Here is a 17,648-nt window from a genome sequence, read left to right as displayed (position 1 = left end):
CAACACCCTGCTGGCTGCTAATGACAGCACAGCTCCCTCCATCACCAAGAGACACGGGAGAGGAGTGTACATGAAAAGCTGATTGTGTCAAGCCTCAAACAGAGCAATGCTTCTTGTTGTCTGTTTTCCCACCTGCAGCCAGGCATTGCTGGCTCTGAGCTAGTGGAGCATCGGTAAAGGAGGTTACATTTGCAATTACCATGTGAGAAGCGACCCACATATAGGAAAAAACACTAGCATTGAATAATTACAGACATAAGGCAATGGGTGGAGGAGTGCCCTGTGCCAATTTTGCAAGGAGAAGGTGAGCCAGATACTCCCTTTTGCTTGAAAAATATAGGATTAAAAATAAGGGGGGAAAAAAGTCTTTTTGGTTCTTTTTTTTTTTCCATACTCAATAATACGCAAAATAACGCTTATTCCTATTCTAAAATATTGTTCCCTGCTGGAGAAGCAGGATCCTGGATCTGCCACACCACGTTGCTGCCATCATGTTGAGGTCCATGGAGAGCAGGCTGAGCTCCCACAAATCATGGGCTGGACACTGCCCAAACAGAATTCCCATGGCCACAAAAGCTGATAACCAACCCCTGCCAGAGCCTCACACGGTGCTGAGGGGCTACCCAGGGCTCACATTTTGTACCACAGGAAACACCAGGAAAGAAATCACATTTGGTATTCAAAGGTAAAGGCTAAGACCACTGTGGAGATTTTGGCAACTGCCCTTATCATAAATATAAATATAAATAATATAAATATGAATAATATAAATATGAATAATATAAATATAAATATAAATATAAATATAAAATATAAATATAAAATATAAATATAAACAATATAGGTACACATATTTAGAAATATACATATATATACATACATACACACACAATACATGAAATTTTCTGTAGTTCTGCAGACTTATGCTACAGGATGTTTGTACCTCTAGGTACAACAGCTCAGTGTGCCATCTGTATAAATTTCTGCTGCATCCATGGCTACAGCCTGGCTGTCCTCCACACCAGGTATTTAATTAAATGCCAGTACTCAGAAAAGGCTGAGCAAGAGTCTGAACAACCAGGCAGCAAAAGCAAGCAATAAGGTAGAGAATGGATTATTCAGATCCCAACACACAGCAGACTATTTACTTTTTTATTTTTCTGCAGTAAAAATACTGCATTTCATGAAATTACTTGAGTTACAGGAAATGGAACAGATGAAAAAAAAGAGACCCAAACTTGAATATAGCTGGGTAATATCTTAGATGAAATCAATTTGCAGAGACTGTGAAAAATGAAGAATGGGATTATAATGGATTATTTTAGTACAAGCTTTTGATGTTTTGTGTAAATGTTTTTGGTATTTTTGTTCCTCAAGAGAGATGTTTAATGACAACTGCTGAAAATCTATAAAATGCAGTACTTGTGAGCACCATGGAGCTGCCTTGAAGTTGTGAGTGAAATTGCATGCAGAGGATAAATATGTGTTCAGCAGCAGGAGAACTACCAACAGAAAAAAACAGCATTAAAGTATTTCTATTCTAACATATTCAAACATATTCTAACACTTTAACACCTCAAGCCCCAAGTGAAATCTTACTTTATCAGACACAAAATTCAGTAATACCCAACCCAAAGAAAAGTAACTTGTGGAGCAGAAAAAACATGCTGGCATATTATTAAAATGTTGATTGTCTAACAGAATATTACAGAGAGAAGTACCCAGCCCTGTGAATCCTGGAAACCATCATAACCCCTCAGAAAATTTAATTACCCCTCACATCTGTTGACCATCTTTTTCTTGAACCATTCACAAGCATCAGAGTTTTGCCTGGTGCATTGAAAAAATACATCTACATCCAGAAATGTAAACAGGGGAGGAAACACCCAAAAAATTTTACATTAAAAGTATAATTGTCTCCTCCTTGCCAGGAAAAGTCTCTTTCTGAATCAGGCAGCTCAACACACTGAGACCTTTCCAGGCTCATGGTAACCTCAAACCTGACCCCACCATTCTGGCCTCTCCAGAGTGTCTGTTTGGAGATAAAAACTGCCTACAATACTGCATGTTATCTTTCCCAAGGCAAAGTAAATGTAAATTTTAAGCAAAATCCAAGTGATCTGAAGGGGACAGAGCCTTTAAAAAAACCCCAAAAACAAGGTTGTTGTTCAACACATAAAATAAAAAAATGCAGCACTTGCTTTTTTTGTAAAGTCAACTTGAGTGCTCTTAATTTAAAATCTCATCAGCATAATCTTCTCTCTTGTAAAGAGAGGAAACCAGTCCTCAGTGATGATTTATGGTCACTAGAAAATCTTATCTCTGCTTAGTTGTGGCTGTACTTGCCACTGTATAAATCTCACGGGCCAATTGGGTTATTCACTCGACTGAGCTGTGACAGGTAATAACACAAACACTGCTTCAGTCCTAATGACACTCTGCTGTGGATCCCAAGAAACTGCTTGTCTTATTAGATGGCAAGAGTGGTTTCTTGAGTTTGGACTCCCTATAAAAACTAACACGTGAACAGAGCAAAGAAAAATGTTATTTATAATCCTAAATACCATACCATTCCCCAAAGTGACAAGATCAATATTGCAGCTTGGCACTTGCTACTGTGACAGATGGTGCTATTAAAATACTGAGCATATCTTTTCTGCAGGAAAAAGAAAAATAATAAGCCAGGAGATTATATGTTGTCCTCATCCAATTTGCATTTTTTACCAAAAATTGGTAAAAAAAAAAAAAAGATGTAGAAAACACATGTTCTTCTTTCGAATATAACAAAACAGTGAAAAGGACTATTATATCCTTTTTGAAAAAGAGAAGTGAGGGATGCTTGCAGCAGTGTAAAGACTATCAGAAAAGGGTTTTCATTATGTTCCCGACTGTATTTTGCATTAATTTCAGCAGGGCATTTTCATTTTTAACACAATACAAGAACAGATAAGGTTGGGAAGATTACTGACGTCTTTGTGAGCAGCTCCATGGGCTCTGCCGGGAGCCTTTTGTGAAACACACCTGAGAAAAGCTCGGCTAAGTGTCAGTTGTTTCCCAATTCCCCAGGAATTTCGAATGAAGATTAGTTTAGGTACTTACAAAGGGTCAGCACTCGCAGAGCTCATTGTGCTGCTGAAGAACCTCCCAGCTGAAATCCTCTAAGGCTCAAAGCCATCTGCAACAACTTCTGCAATCAAGATTACTCATTGATAGAAAGTTCTCCGTTTTTATTTCTACCTATCAAGATTTCCAATTTGTTTTAATTACCTCCCCTCATTCCCATCTCTAGTGTCTACTTCTCTGTTGTGAATTTCCTCAGAGTTGCAACAATTGGCTTTGTTCTAGTTATTTATTTATCTGCTGATTTTGATACTCATGCTTAGGCAAAGAGGAGGTATTGGATGTTGAATCAGGAATTTTTTTATTAACTACAGCTCTGCAGAAGATTTTCTGTGTAGACCTGGACCTGACCTTTCTTTTCCTGTGCTCTTTTAAACTGCTAACCCTGCTCAAGCAAGTTCTGTTCATTATCTTCTTTTCATTACATTCTTTTCATCCTCAAGGAACTCTGTCCATCTAGGTGATTCAGAAATATCTTTTTTATTAATGAGAAGGCTGGATGAGAAATTTCCAGAGTGAGAAACAACCCAAACCTTCCTATTAGAAATTGTTTATCTTTTGCCAGGTGCCTGTGTGGGTTGAGTAGGTGAGCGTCTTGACCAACTGAACAAATTCGTTTACTATCTACAGGAAAATTCTCTAAATTTCTTTCCACAGTGAGTCCACTCAGTCAGATTCTGGGTTCTTCATACAAGTGTTTCTGTGGGTTTCCATGCTCCTTCAGTAGTGCTGGACAGGTTTGGGTAGTGACACAAAAGTTTAGGGATGGCTGCTGATGGTTGTTTTCCTAGGATGAACTGGATAGAGAAGATATTTTTTAAGGCTTGAAAACTGGACAATAGCTGCTTTTCATGTGGGTCAGGAATAGAAATCTCTGGGCTAATAAAGAAGAAGGGTCTAGTCCTAATGAATACAGAATTTTTAATGAAAATGTAACCTAAATGATGCTTCTAATGAAGCAGAATCTAATAAATTATAAAATCTCCCAAGAATGAAATATAAAGTTCAGTATAAAGCGTATAGTCACAAAACAGTGCAAAAGGAAAGTTCAGCATTGGAGCTGCTAAATGTATCATAGCAGAATCTCTGTTCAAAAATTGGGGTAGAAAATGAACTTCCCTACGGATACAAAGAGGTGCTGGTCAAAAAGAACTAATTCCATTTAATGAAAAGCACAGTGAGTCTGACTGTTTTGTCTTTTAAGTAATGCTTAATCAAGGCTGCAAACATATTCTGGAATTGAAGACAGCTGTATTCCAGCTGCTCCAATAGAAGGATAAACCAACAACTGTTGTGTTTTACAGAGGTGCAAATCCAAATCCATTAAATTAAAACAAACAAAAAACCCACAAAAAACAAAACCCCAACAAACAAACCAACCAACCAGCAAAAATCTACTCGCAATTTCATTGTCTCCATGTGTTAAGGCAATGATGAAGTGGAAGAATCGTGGTCAACTATTACCTTAAATGCACCAGGGATTTTTTTTTTTGGAGCCAGTTAAGAAGGCTTAATTTACCCGCCAGACAAAAAAAAAAATAATTATGAACACCATTGTTAATGAAAATAAATAATATCTGATCAAATGGTAGAAGAGATTTGGTAAATGAGGAAAGGAAGTCAAAAGGTGCTTTGGAAGAATCATGTCAGGTGATTAATCCTACAAAGAGCAGAACTATATATTTATATGGGTTAGATAACTGTGTTTTAGTTGTTGGCAGGCAGGGCTAATAAAGAATAGTCCAACAAGAATAAATGCAAAAAGCCTGAGAGAAAAATTAACCCCAGTGCTGCTAAATACAATGTAGTCCATCCTATAGGCTAAATTTTGAGAAAAAAAAATCAGTTTTAAATCAGAAACTGGTTCATGTCTAAAAATTTCCATTTCTGTTGAACTGAAAAGAAAAAAAAAAATAGAAAGAGACAAATCTTTTGATGCCAAGAATAGAATGTAGAATGAGAATAAATAAAATCAGGGAAGGAAGAATGAGAGAATTACATAATTCCAGCATCACACAATCACTCCCTCTGTAATTAGTGCTGACTGAGTCAACAAGTTTAAGCAGCCACGTTTTGAACAGCTTGAAGTTAAATTCTACTAGGAGCAGCAGAAATGTTTGTCCTGATATAACCCTCTCTTGTATCTGGGTAAGCAGAGGACAACCAGCCAGCCCCAGGGCAGGTAGGTGGAATTTGAGAGCCCTTCCTTCACTCATGGCCCAGGAGATGGAAAGCCCTGCAGCACCAGCAGCAATTCCCTCCCTCTTTGAGTGCTTTCAGACTCCAGGGATGGGTTTTTTCTTCATATGCACAACATCTGCTTCTGTTTACAGACTTGACAATCCTCCAGGAGCTACAGCAAGGTGATCCTTACCTACTGCCCTGCTGATTTAACATACTTCTTGATATTCTCTTAAATTTTCCTTTCAGAGAGTTTCTAAATAACCTAGAAAGTCACAGTAAATTATGAGCAATCTTTTTTTTTTTTATTTTTTTTTTTTTTTTCCCCCTCAGGGCATCGTTGGGGAAAAAATATCCTACAAAATCAACTTACAAGGCATAGTTTGTAAGAACCCAGGAGCAGTCCACAAAACTACCAGAGATCCTTCCCCAAATATTATTAACCAGCAGGATGCAGGAGGTCAGGCCAGAAAAACCTTCAGGCAAAGAGAGGCAAGTAATAAAGTCACTTCCTCATGTGCAGCTCTGATTTCTGTGTCTCCTGCAAACCTCCTGCTGGAAATGGGCTGGTACAGGGGTGAAGATGAATTAACCACAACTATGAAGGTGAGAAATAAACCCTGCTCTCCAGCAGCAGGGTGCCCACAGGGAAGTTTGTTAGTAGCAATCCTGTGGTGTAAAAGTGGCAATCAAAGAGGATGAGAAGGTAAATGATTCAACCCAAGTGCAAGGCAATAAATGAATTTCTTTTCATTTCTCTGCCACTTCAGAAGGTGAATGGGAAATATCCATCTCAAGGTGATGCTTTACAGGTAATGAAGCCAAGGTACTCACAAAGGCAGATGTATCAAGAAAAGAGGTGAAAGAACAGTTCAATAAATTAAAATGCAATATATCACTCAGGCTGGTTGGTATCACTCCAAGAGTGGAGAAGAAATGAAGGTGAGTGACAACATAAATGTATATTTTAGTATTAAAGCATTTGAATCACAGCTGCAATGTCTGTTTATTAAAAAGGATGCCAGAGAGTGAGATAGGGATGGGAGCTTTGCATTACCTTGTCTTGCCTCAGTGACAGGGGAGGGCAGAGGGGACACTGAATGAGGACAGAAAGAATGGGTAAAGGCACTTCAGTGCTTACCATAAAGAATGGGCAGATTTGGGCAAACCCACAAACCACTGGGGCATTTGCCAGAGCAATTGAGCCAAATGAGATGAGAAGGGGAAGCTGAGGTCGAGCCACTAATTGTGTTACTCCTTCTCCAGAGAGACATAACAAAAAAAAGATTAAGAATAACAGTGAATTCCCAAAAAGTCATTCCAGAGTCCTCAGAGTGTCATTTGAGTAATAAAACCCAGGCATGGAGGGGAATGGATTTCTGCCACACTTTAGGAAAAACAGCATAATATTACATGTGCAGTTATTTTGGCACCCTGCAGGGTGATGGCAAAGAGAGTCCTAAAACTGGAGAGTTGTCACCACAATATTTTCTGAAAAATTCCTTTGCCAGGATTTTTCTCCTGAGAAGCTGAGAAGCCTCAGAAAAGAAATGTAAACAATAATTATCTGATTGCTTGGAATGTGGTCTGGAGATGGTTTACCAACAGGTGCATCTTTGGTTCCATGTGAATTGTTTTTACTTAATGACCAATCCCAGTCCAGCTGTGTCAGACTTTCTGGTCAGTCACAGGTTTTTATTATTCATTCTTGTCCAGCCTTCTGATGTATCCTTTCTCATTCTTTAGTATAGTTTTAGTATATTTTTCATATAATATAATGTAATGTAATGTAATATAATATAATATAATATAATATAATATAATATAATATAATATAATATAATATAATATAATATAATATAATATAATATAATATAATATAATATAATATAATATAATATAATATAATATAATATAATATAATATAATATAATATAATATAATATAAGCCTTCTGAGAACTTGGAGTCAAATTCTCATCTCACACCTCATCCTGGGGACCCTCACAAACACAACAACAGAGAGTGGCTCCAGCTTCATGTGGCCAAAGGAAGATGCTCACACCTGAGCTCTCCGCAGGATCTGTGGCTTCCTAGTCAAGAGCTATCCATCAATATATCCCACAGAAAGCCTGAGAAAACCTAGGTCAGAATTTATACTCTTAATGTGCCATTTTCTTCTCTCATGGCTATAAAGAGAGCCTGGAGTGACCAGGTCAAATACATACCCAGATATTAATTTTTCTGGCATTTGTACTTCAGAGGGACATATCCTATACAGCTCCACACCTTTAAGGCACCATTCTTGTTTTTCCCCCTGAAAATGTGTATAAAGCCTGCAGGGAACATGCCAAAACTACAGACCAGCTCCAGAGCCAAGCAGGGCCCTGCTTGCAGCACATCATTTCTCAGTAGTGTGAGGATGTCAGTGAGGAGGGGGGCCAGTCCTTTCAAAAGTACCAAAATATGAATTAAATCTCTCAAACTCCTCAATGCTGAATCTGCTAATTGCAAGCATTTGCCCTCCTCACCTCCTTAGAGAAAAGTGGGTTTTGCAGGGAAGGAGGATGCAAACACCAGGCTGCTGGAGAGTTTTCCTAGAGAGTTATTATCTGCTCAGCCAAGGATGAAGCTCCAGGGAGGACACCAAAACCTTCTAACCTACTTTTTTCTCCAGTCAAACGTTAAAATGCAGCAGCTGTTTCCCCATGGAAGGCAGTGCTGTGAACATGGCTGGATTTTCATTGCATGTTGAATCTTGCTGAGGCCACAATCTCCCACAGAAGGGGAATAGGATGAATTCACTCAGATAGGCCAGTGTATCTCAGGAGTTACCAAATTTACAGGCAAACTGAATAACAATTTCTGTGCATGTTCTTCATTTGAAGAGGGAAACGTAAACTTTAAAAACCTGTCAAAAAGATTTTATTTATTTAATCCTGCTTTCATCAGAAAGATCACTTTTTTCTGGCCTTAAGGTGAGCACAAATCTGATCAAAATAATAATTTCAATGACCTAACTGTATCTGATGATGCTATTTTACATAGGTTTGGGACAGGCAAAGGAAACCACAGTGCCCCAGTGATGGGTTTAGCCACCAGCTCACAAGACACATTCTACATTGTAAAAGCCCAGAGAGGATGATATAATCCCAGAATTCATTTCAGATCTTGCTGCAGTTTCAGATGTGTCAATTTATCAGCCTCTTCCCCCTCAATTCTCATTCTCTCTGTTTAGGATTCTGACTAAGAAAATAATAAGACTTTCATTTCTTAGAGGTAACTGCCTTATATAGTTTCTCTCCTTAATTTCTAAGCAAAAAGTCTTTGCACTCCCTTGATTTCTGGCCGCCAGATCTGTCAGGTCAAGTAAACAGCTTGAAGGGGTCAGGCCAAAAATCACAGATTAATTTAAATGGCAATGCAAGACCCATGGATCTTCAAGGGTGAACTTCACCACTGGCTATGCTGCCATTGGCAAATTTGGTCAGGATGCCAATTATTTCAGGATCCCAGCTCCAGAACCAGTGAACACAGAGCTCAAACCATCAGGTGTGATTGCAGGATGTGCAGCCTACATGAGAACCTCTCAGCTCTTTTGGTCCTCCAGCTCCAGTCACAGCCTGTGCTGGGCAGGTCCTGGAAGCTCCAGGAACCTGACAGATTTCCATAGGATCTCCCTAAAACACCTTTAGAGCCTGCAGGCCCCAGCATAAGCTGCCAACTTGATGGGGAGAAAGAGCAACCCCAGGACCCTGCAATGTCCATGAGCATCTCCTGGGGCAGACCTGCCCATTCTCTCTGCAGGTGTGCTACTTACAGCATTTGATTGCATGTAATTTGATTATATCACCCCAGCAGGCTGGGCTTGGGAGGTCTAGGTGATAATTTCTCCTATTCAAGGTAGATAAAAACTTGCTTTGATAATGCAGGGAACTATTGGGCTGTTTGCTTTGCTCCTGGGGAATTCTCTGTCTGTCTCCCACACAAATATTATCAGTCCCATTTGCTGTCCTCAGTTCTTAAGAATTCATGTGTAGGCACCAAAAAATGGGAGAACACATTTTAGAAACTTCCTTACTGCCTTACTGTTTTAAACTGCCATGAAGCCTGACTCACAGAAATCTATTTACAAAAGCTCTCCTTAATCTAAAGCATTAACACACAAATGTATGCAGAAACCCAAGAATATGCAAAAAACCTAAGATTGTTTGATGCTTGGAGTCTAACTCAGTTTTGCCTGTGCCACACAGAGTTTAGTCATACCAAGAATTTTATCAGGTGAGTATATTTGTAGACAAACCTCGACAGTTATGATATGATTATATTCTGTGTTCTAGAATTATTAATTTTTTTTTAATACTGTGTTCAGTTTCTCAGTGTACCTTTTCTGATACTGGAAAGATTTCAGTGCTCTAACACTTCATATTTCTCCATCACCTCTCTTGCAAAGATCCCAAAGCAATCTAAACCATCAAGGATTTCTCAAAACACCACCATAAGCTCCATGTAATTATTTCCATTTCAGCCACTGGGGAACCTAATAAGAGACCTGCCTAGGTCTCTTGAAGTAGCAGCAGAACCTGGAATAGAAATTTGGAGCTCTAGCTCTGATCTCTGATCTAACCATTAAAAATTCTGGCTCCTCTATGGATTCAATAACCTTTGCAGCGAGAAAGAAAATTTTAAAAAGAGCCTACTATATAAGGAATCATAGTTTTTCATTAGTTCTATGCTGGTCATCCAGAGAAAGCAGCCTCCAATGCTGAGGGTGGTGATCCAGGCTCATTCCTGATCTTGCATATCTGTTCCAAGCAGGCCACAATCTCTGTGGCTGCTTCTTTCCTGAGGAATAAAACTCGTGCCTTACTGAGCCAGTTGGAATCAACCCATTGCCTCAGTTGGTGCATTGCTGCAGAGCACGAAGCAGTGCTGAAAATCTGCATGCTAGGATGAAGTTAAAATTGGCCTTTGCTTCAGTTGAAGTTATCTCGATTTATGAGCAACTACTTCTTGAAGCTTTCCCTCTGCAGAGCTTTTCCTCAGAGCTCTGCAGCTCTGGACTTATGCTTAAGTTAAATTATTGTATCCCACCAGCTCTTTTGAGCAGGATAACTGGCAATTACTTATTTTTGACATATGCAGGAAATCTAGTAAAGCATAATTCAAATTCTGTTAGCAGTGATGAACTCCTTTTGCAGAACAGTGCATTACAGTGCTCCTCTCCACTGCCAATATCCCTGGCAGTTTTAATCACATCTCACAAGTATTATTTGCAGCACTTTGTTTCTTATCTGCAAGGTCCACACTAGAGAAATTCTTTTGTTGTGTAACCTTGAATCCTTTGCCTAAACTTTTTGAAACTCCTGCAACCCTTGACTGGTTGAAAAGAAAGCAGAACTGATTTTATCTCGTTCCTCTTTATTTAAATGGCTGAAGCTTTCTGCATAAAGTGTATTAATTATCTCTTGCTCTTGTTAAAAACAAATACATCCAGGCATGTAAATTGCCAAACAGCAGCTCATCTTACTGAGACATTTTTAATGAGAGTATGAACAAAACTGCCCACAGACATGCCTGGTGGAGCTCTACCTATAAACCAGAATAATAGGCTCATTACAAAAAGATTACACATTAGATATGCTGCTCCCTCACTGTGAGTGCAGATTATCTGAGTGCATTTAGACAACAATAATTTTACCTCCAGTAAATTACACCTTAGGCCATAGGATACAACATGTGTGCAGCACATCACTGTATTTTAGCTGTATCCAGAACCTGATGAATTATTTCAAATATCAAATCATGCAGTAACTGATTAAAAACTCATTAATGGTGCATTACTTTTGTAAAACTGAAGTTTTAAAGCTTTAACTGAAGTTAAAGGCTGTGCTACAGAGGGAACCCTCGATAAAATTTTAAAATTCGTGCCTGTTTCCAGGTAGTAGGAGCATTCTTAGTTTTGTTTCTTTCTGAAGAAATGAAAAATAATTTGAAAAGAAAATACTGGAAGTTACATTGGAAGGGTTCAAATGTTTGTACTTGTTCAAGTCCCTGCCTTAAAAACCTCCATCCATATTCAAATAACATTTCTAGGAGAAGCTGGCACATTTACTCAAAAAATAAATTCCACCCAACTCCAGTTGAAGAAAAATAAGTAAGACTAAGTAGGGAAGACTTTGTCCTCAATGCCATGTAGAGAAAATTTCACTCTTCAGCAATATCAAGGCAACTTTTAGAAGTACATGCAGCACAAGATAATATATACTTTATTTTAAAATAGAGCACCACATTTCTAACATTAGTGCTTATTGAGAATTTCTGTACAATTTAATTAGGTGGTGTGTGAAGTTATTGATCTGGTAGTTTAAACACTTTTTTAAAAATTCACTCCCTTATAAGCTACTGAATTTTGTAGTGATGTCATTCTTAGAGCTTACCATTATCAGTGCAATAAAAGAGAAGCCATTTCTAATTAGATTTTCTTAATGTGATACTGTTCATTATGGATTGATTTTCTCTTTCCCTCTGCTATTTCTAAATGAGTTAGGTGAAGTCTCATTTTTTTGCAAGTAGAGGTTAATTTTCACTGGCAAAGAAGCAGAGAAATTGTACAAAAGGTTTATGAAAACCTCCTTAGGCGACTTTGTCAGATCACCTCGTGTTCTGTTTCAGTATCATTAGCATTCCAGCCTCGAGCTCCAGCTCTAATAGATGCTGAAAGATTTGCAATATTACCCAAACTTGTGAAGAGGCTCAAACTTTTTTTTCTGTAATGAACACAGATTGCACTACAGCAAAGCACTGCTGCTCAGAGGCTGGGCTGCTGCTACGAGGTGATTCACAAATTGGCAGCTACTGCTGAAGTGATTTGTAGCAGGGATTTTAGTGCAGGTAGGCACAGATAAATGAAGGACCTTTCACTGAGGGGCCTTTGTGAGGTTATGGAGGGAAGACAGGCAGTGTGGGCACCCTGTCTCCACAAACTCCTCTTGGTTATTCTCAACTCAGTCTGGGTTGAGGACTCCATTTGGTCATAATTTTCAAATTTCAAACTAATTCTTCAAATTGCACATGCTCAGCAAGTGCCAGCTGTTCAGCTCCCACTGGCTTTGGGTAGGAAATGTTTTAAATGCTGCGTATGGTTTGAGATGAGGCAGCCAAAAAGCATGTGAGCTCTTATGGGCAAAACATGGGGATAACGTCAGTTCATACACCAAACTGGTGTGAGCAGCACAATTCCAGCAGCAACTGGCCTGAGCCAACTTCCCTAATCCCATTTACATTAATGCCTCATTGATTCAAAGATTAAAACTGAGGCAAAATATGAAGAGCTTTCTTTCCATTCAGGAAGTGCTCTGAACAGAATGCACAGACATCAGGAAGAGTTAAGCAAAGACTGAAAGTCTTTCCTGCTGCGATCTGAGACAAAAGTCAGTTTACCAAACACAGCAGCTTGGGCACAAACCATCCCTTACACAGCTGATAAATGCTTTCCTTTGCCTTGTAACTCTTACATATCTCTAAATCAATGACACTATGAGTTCCTTTACTCAGCTTGCAGAGATTGAATTAGTTCCACAAAACCACCTATATCCTATTTTTTTTTTTTAGAAAAGCATAGTGAAAGGATTTGCAGAGAGTTTTGTTACCAATTTTCCTCTCAGCAAGTAAAGATCTTTCCTATCTTTCCTGCTGCCACCAGGCACATGTGTCACATGTGGTAGGAACTCAGAATTGAAGAAGAGCTGCTGCATCCTGGAGAGGCATCATCTATCTACCAGACTAAAACAAAGGGAAAGTCTCAAAATTCAGTCTGCTGCTGGATTTTTCCCTGTATTATTTAAATGATTTGATCATTTACAAATACACTTTTTGGATACCACGAACTCAGAGCCATGCAGAGAAGTGTGTTTTAAGGCAGACTTCAATGAATCCATAGGGATTATTTAACACATGATAAAGCAGAAACAATCCCATGCCTAAAAGGCAGGAGGAAAAGAAACAGAGAGGCAAAAGAAGGGGAAAATCACATTGGCATCACAGATTGATCCACTCCATTTAGCTGAGTCAATGTGCTGGAGCCCTCTGCCCTGCCCTGCTCACTCTTCAAAGAGCAGGGGAAGAGAATATTGATAAAATTGTGGCAGAAGCTGGAGTGCAAACACATCCTGGTGGCATGCTGGCATGTGTGGTGTTTGTGAGGGCCCCCAGGACAAGGTGAGAGATGAGAATCTGACTCCATGTTCTCAGAAGGCTGAATTATATTATATTATATTATATTATATTATATTATATTATATTATATTATATTATATTATATTATATTATATTATATTATATTATATTATATTATATTATATTATATTATATTATATTATATTATATTATATTATATTATATTATATTATATTGAGAAGGATACAGACAGAAGGTTTAACAAGGATGAATAATAACGTGATTTACTCAGAGAGTTTGACACAGCTGGCTGTGATTAGCCATTAAGAAAAAGCAATTCACATGGAACCAATCAAACATTCACCTGATGTTAAACAATGTCCAAGCCACATTCCAAAGCAGCAAACACAGGAGCAACAATCAGATAATTATTGTTTTCATTCCTCTCTGAGGCTTCTCAGCTTCCCAGGAGAAAATCCTGGGCAAAGAGGATTTTTCAGAAAATATCAGGGTGACAGGCATGCATGGGAATGTAGAAGGGTTAAATGTAAAGGCAACAACTCTGGGCTAGAGGAGTTGCTAGGAGATGGTGTCCTGCCTTGACATCATTCATCAGCCTGTGACAAACTGTTCCAACAGCACAATAATCCCATGAGTCACAGGTCTGTGTGCCTCCATTTAGTGTGGAGAAAACAGTTCTCACCCAAGGGTGAAGCCTTCCCCAGGCCTTTTATGCCTTTCCTTGTATTAATTCTTGTTTTTAAAATAAGTAAGTTACTGTGTTTTGGCACAGATCTCAGGAAATTCTACAAAACCCAGCCAAGTGTTAGAGGTCGTCTTTACTTATACAATAAGAGCAGGTCTGGTTCAACACTCATGGCAGTGTGAAGGACACTGCTCTGAGCATGAGTGAGGTTTGGGTCAAACCCACTGGCAGAATTTCTGGTCTGAAGACCCTGAAGCCAAAAAGAACAAAGGGATTTCAGGCAACAGAAGCCAGGAAAAATGAGTAACATATGCATTATTAATAGCAGGGCCTGCACTGTGTAAAGCAAGCCACCCTTTGAGAGAGCTGACAGTGAACAAGGTTGTGGCTGGGCAGAAGGACGGAGGATGTGCTTCACCACTGGGTTAGTCCTGTTAATTTTGTAATTCTCACTGCCATCTGAAAATAAAGTCAAACTGAATGGCTGCAGGTTGTATTTCTCCTACTGATGCTGTCAGGAGAAATTACTCCTGCAAAGAAACACCAATGGGGGAGCTTAAAGAAACAAAATCACAATATTTGTGATGACTTATGCTAAGAGAGGAAACATGGCCTTGTCTTTAAGGAATACATGACAAATCTGGGTGTTTTCTCTGAGTCCTGCTTTGTCACATTTGACAAATCACTTCTCCCATGGCTGTGTCATTCGTCCCTAAGGTAAGGATATTGATGTTTCCTCTCACATTTTTTCATCTTTTTAGATTACAAATTCTGCAAGGACATAACATTTCTTTATCATTAATGTAGTATGCCAGTGCTTTAAAAGCATTAATGGATTATACCTTCACTGCACCTCTGATGCTAAACACTAATAACAATAATCTCTTTTGGGAGATGGAGTGTTGAAGCACAGCCCAAGCTGACTGATGTACCCAAGGTCGCACAAGAAAACTGCAGCTCAGCCAAGCCTTTGGCCCCAAGTTTTTGCCCTGCACTTTTATCAACAAAACCAGATAAAACAGGTGAGGAAGAGTCTGGGAGAGGTTATTTTTAATGACTCTCCTCCAAAGAACTAAATGAATTCCCCTGGGCCATTCCTGAAAGATGCTCCTCCAGCATGTCCTGTTACTCCTTAAGTAGTGGGACCCCACACTACTGAAAATTTATTTTATTCTTCCTTTACTTAACATTGCCATTATTTCCTGATGTCTGATGAGAATCACCCATTACTGAAGCCTGTAATTTCTTGCCATAATCACAACAAACATGATTTGTAACCCTTCTTTCCAACACTTTTAATTGAGGCTTCCTTACAGTGTCATTTTCTCTCACATATTGCACAGTGTTTTAAGGGAACTTCTACAGTACTCAGTAATTTTCTGCTGCTGTAACCTGTGTCCCTGTTCTGTCATCCTTTCAGCTGTGCACCTGCAAGAGGTGTTGAGTCTGGCTCTCCTCCAGGCTGGATAAAGCCCCTCAGCATCTCCTCACACAGCCCTTGACCATCCTGGTGACCACCCCTGACCAGTTTATTGATGTATTTCTTTTTCTAGGGATCCCCAAACTGGACACAGCCCCTCAGATGAAGTCTCAGAAGTGGTAGATAATGGGGAAAGAGCAGATATAAAGAGCAGAGATTAATTGTTCAGAAAGTAAAGGTAATGTTGCCTATTTTATCCATTTATGACCCACAGCAGCCAGGAATTTATTTTGTGGTAGACATGACCTGACTTGCTCTTGAATCCAAAAAGAGAAAACCTCATGTGATTCTGCCAAGAGGAGAATATCAAGCTCAAGAGCTATTCCTCCCATGAAGCATTATAATTCCAATTATAAAGACATATTTTGATTTCCACTTCAAAATATATAAATGCACTCTCTGCCCTCTGTACACCAAAAAAAGAACTCAGAGTGCTACAGATTTTTTTCTAAATCATGTCTTTAAATAGTATTAGGCCACTACAATATCAGTCTAGTTTTGCTGATGAATGCTTAATGGTTTTGGCTCATGATTATGCCTCCAATGCCAGGATAAGTCAATAGGATTAGGCCCATTATGTCTCTCACATCTCTGTTCTGCACAGTTCAACTTCAATAAAATATATTTAAAGGGTATTTACCTGTCTTTGAGGGGTGCTGTAAGGATAAATTCAGCAGTATTCCCACAGCAGACTGAAAATATATCTGAAATTTTCAAAGCCACCTAGCGGATTTTGATGTACCGTTCCCATTAATGTCAGTGGGAAGAGTATATCTCAGAAATCTCAGCTGTAAAGCGCTGCAATACATGAAGAATAATGGCAAACACAAAATTTAAGTAGGGAGCATAAGAAGATATACCTAAATCAATGTTCCACATAGAGGTTTTATTTCTAATTTTTATATCCTTATACGGCTAAAGGAAATGAAATCAGTAAAATGTGAGTCATCTTTTCTAATTACCCTGTTAAAATAAAAACTAATCAAATTATTTTTGGAGATCAAATGTAATGATTGCCTCATTAATATTCTCTCTTTTCTTCAGGATGACCACACTTACTTCATGTTTTTATTAAATTAGGTGGTTCTAGAACCAACTGCACAAATTAAGGCCTAATCCCCTTAGCAATGATCCTATACATGATATTTGGGAAATTCTGCAATTTGGAACTTGACAGGGAGGAACTTCCAAAGACATTAGATTCGCTCTTTTTTGAGAAGTCTGGCTGGTGTTTTACAATAACCTGGGGAGTTGAAACTCTTGCTTTCTGTAAAATAATTTCCCAACAAGAACAGCAGAAAAGAAAAGAGCAAACAAACAAAAATTCCATGTTGGTTTCAATGTGGATACATCAATTACACAAAAAACAGACATTGAATAGGTTATGCTCTCTGCTGATGGATTCCAGGGGTCAAGTGCACAGTCCCCTTAAGTCTTGGAATGACAGGAATTTCCAGGAAATTACTTTCAAACCCAGGAAGGGGAAGCTGTGCAACATTTGAGCCTGCAGCTCTTGCCATATAACTCCTTCCCCAGGAAAAAAAATCTATGGGGTAACATCAGATTGCAAGTGATGTGAAAGGAAAATTCTCATTTAGGAATATTTAACTCTAAATCTTCTCTAGTGTGAAAAGACTACTTGAGTCACAAGGTAATGGAGAAAATAAGGTTTTTATGGTAGACTTTAAGCAGTAATCCTTAATATATTCTACTGCATTTGGAAATATTTTGTAGACTCACAAGCATAAAAATTAAGTAATTTGGAAATAAGGCTCCCATTACCTTACAGATTAATTGAATAATGATGTATTTTAATAGGTGCTTATATCCTAATTCACAAAGTTTACAAAGATTTGGATTCCCTCCAGAGTTGCTCATTCCTCCACACACTTAATTCCAGAGAGTTTAATAATTACTCTCTGATGACTTTCAACCAATAGTTTCCCTGGAACCTCTGAAATGCACTGAAATGGTAATACAAAAAT

The 17,648-nt window shown here is 38.6% G+C and overlaps 1 protein-coding gene across 4 annotated transcripts in view; it reads right to left on the bottom strand.

Moving 5' to 3' along the window:
* The window catches only part of DPP6 (dipeptidyl peptidase like 6), a 574,879-nt gene that overhangs the window by 289,062 nt on the left and 268,169 nt on the right, over positions 1–17,648 (bottom strand). The gene's annotated exons all lie outside the window — the stretch shown is intronic.

The sequence above is a fragment of the Melospiza melodia genome, chromosome 1 (genome assembly GCF_035770615.1).
Source record: "Melospiza melodia melodia isolate bMelMel2 chromosome 1, bMelMel2.pri, whole genome shotgun sequence".
NCBI classification, from domain to species: Eukaryota; Metazoa; Chordata; class Aves; order Passeriformes; family Passerellidae; genus Melospiza; species Melospiza melodia.
The sequence above is the reverse complement of the archived record's forward strand: the minus strand, read 5'-3'. Positions and strand labels throughout refer to the sequence as shown.